This window comes from Lampetra planeri, chromosome 63, assembly GCF_965212315.1.
Source record: "Lampetra planeri chromosome 63, kcLamPlan1.2.h2, whole genome shotgun sequence".
Classification (NCBI taxonomy): Eukaryota; Metazoa; Chordata; class Hyperoartia; order Petromyzontiformes; family Petromyzontidae; genus Lampetra; species Lampetra planeri.
The window spans coordinates 663,180-666,047 of record NC_136169.1 but is presented as its reverse complement, the minus strand read 5'-3'; positions in this window follow the sequence as shown (position 1 = coordinate 666,047).

Here is a 2,868-nt window from a genome sequence, read left to right as displayed (position 1 = left end):
GAGGGTTACATTTCGATTCATCTTCTTGGTTCTTGGAACAGGTTTGTCGGAAAGACAGCGTCCGGACGCTGTCTTTCCGACAGACCTGTTCTTCACCTGAGGACGGCTGTTTGCGTTGTGGCCGAAACGTCGTGAGAATTTGATTTTATTATGTTTTATTTATTTTATTTTATTATTTCCCTTCTACGTGACTTTACCGAAAGAACCAAGAAAATGAGAGGGTTGTGGTGGTGGTGGTGGTGGTGATGAGAGGATGGTGGTGGTGATTATGAAAGGGTGGTTGTGATGATGATGAGAGGGTGGTGGTGGTGGTGATGATGATGAGAGGGTGGTGATGATGAGTGGGTGGTGGTGGTGGTGGTGTTGATGAGAGGGTGGTGGTGGTGGTGATGAGAGGGTAGTGGTGATGAGTGGGTGGTGGTGGTGATGAGAGGGTAGTGGTGACGAGAGGGTGGTGATGAGAGGGTGGTGATGATGATGGTGAGAGGGTGGTGGTGGTGATGGTGATGAGAGGGTGGTGAATGGAGGGTGGTGGTGGTGATGAGAGGGTGGTGATGATGAGAGGTTCGTGATAATGAGGGTGTGATGATGATGAGACGGTGGTGGTGATGAGGTGGTGGTAGTGGTGATGATGAGAGGGTGGTGGTGGTGATGATGAGAGGGTGGTGGTGGTGAGAGGGTGGTCGTGAAGATGAGAGGGTAGTGATCATGATGATGAGTGGTTGGTGGTGATGATGAGAGGGTGGTGATGAGAGAGTGGTGGTGATGAGATCGAGGTGATAATGAGAGGGTGTTGATAATGAGAGCGTGGTGGTGATGAGAGGGATTATCGAAGGAAGGAGTGAGCTGGAGTGATCTCGATGGAGGAGATTTGAGACATCTGTGATAGAGAGTTTCAAAGCTCATCGGAATCTTTCTGCAGTATGTAAACATTGGGATTGTGGACGCGCGGGACATTGTCTACAAGTTGATTATTGTGGAGGGTTGATTGGATGATAATGGAGGGATGATTGGGATGATGGTGGAGGAATTATTTTTGATGATGGTGAAGGGATGATTTTGATGATGTTCAGTGTAATGCCTTTCGCGATGTTGATTTAGCCTTTGGACAAAACACGCCGCAAGGAAGCATTCTGGGTTTGAAGCGAAGATAAAGTCGTAACTGACTGTGATGTTTCCATTCTACCTGTCAGCAGTTATTTCCGACTCCATGAGTACATCAGCAGGTTAAATGTCTTCACACTAACGGGCAAAGTGTCTCACTAACACTGCTACCGTTGCCGCTGTCCCTCGATGTGTCGGGAGCTCTCGTTTTTAAACAGACTACAGTATATCTGGCTGTGATGTTTCTGTGTGTGTGTCTCTCTCTGTGTGTGTCTCTCTGTTTGTTTGTCTCTCTGGGTGTGTCTCTCTCTCTCTATGTCTCTGTGTGTGTCTCTCTCTCTCTGTATGTGTCTCTCTATGTGTGTCTCTCTCTCTGTGGTTGTCTCTGTGTGTGTGTCTCTCTCTGTGTATGTGTCTCTCTATGTGTGTCTCTCTCTGTGGTCATCTGTGTGTGTCTCTCTCTCTCTCTTTATGTGTCTCTCTATGTGTGTCTCTCTCTCTGTTGTTGTCTCTGTGTGTGTGTCTCTCTCTCTGTGTCTCTCTCTGTGTGTGGGTTGCATATCTGTGTGCGTCTCTCTCTCTCTCTGTGTCTCTCTGTGTTGTGTCTCTGTGTGTGTCTCCGTATGTATCTCTCTGTGTAGGTCTCTCTATGTGTGTGCCTCTCTCTGTCTCTATCGGTGTGTGTCTCTCTCTCTGTGTCTCTCTGTGTGTCTCTCATGGTTAATTATGCCCCCATTTAAGACGTACATCTGTCGAGGGATGCAGGCAAGGCCGATGAGTCAGATGCCTTCTATGACCTCCTATCATAGGTGCTGGCTAAAGTGGCCCCGGGGGATAGAGTCATCTTGTTGGGTGACTTCAATTCCCGAGTTGGTCATGATGCTGGCACCTGGTCTGGAGTGATTGGAAGGCATTGGCCAGATCAGCTCAATAACAACGGCAGGAGGCTGCTAGATTTTGTGCAGCCCATGGGCTTGTAATTACCAACACTCTGTTCCATCCACACAACATCATGGATGCATGCCGGGTCCAAGCAAAAACATCTGCTGGACTACATAGTGACAGAACTGACCATCGACTAGTCATCTGTAAGATGCGCCTGCCATTCTTCAACTCCAGTGGTGGGTTTACACCCAGGACCCCATTCAAACCCTTAGTGGCATGGTCTCGGCTAGCTGATGAAAGTTGCAAGCGAGAATGTAATCATCGCTTGCGGCTGGGGTTGGCATCGTCCCCCACTCCACCTGATGTCGAGGGGAAATGGTCGAGGTTTAGGTCTGTGGCTCATGCAGCTGCAATGGCTACTTTGGGTACGCGGTCCAGACCTCCCCAGAGAACCTGGCTGACAGAGGAGGTGTTCAAGCTGGCTGAGAAAAAGCGACAGGCCCACTCTCATCGGCTACAGCATCCCACGTCGGAGAATGAGGAGGCTTACCGCAGCCTTTGCTCGGAGGTTCGGTGTCTCTTTGTGTGTCTCTCTCTCTCCATGTGTGTCTCTCTCCATGTGTGTCTCTCCTCGTAGTTGCTATTTCCGTTTCTTCTCTGGCATTGACATGCTAATCATCTCTTTGGCACAGCCCCCGGTTGCTGGAGCCGTCTCACATTGACATCCTAATCTCTTACATTTACATGCAAATCCCATCTCTAGCTCTGCCCACCTCAAGCATCTCTTTCTCCTGATGACGACTGCTTGTGTTGCGATCGAGACGTCGCGATCGATACATTTTCTATCTACGTGACTTTAACAGAAAGAACCAAAGAGGG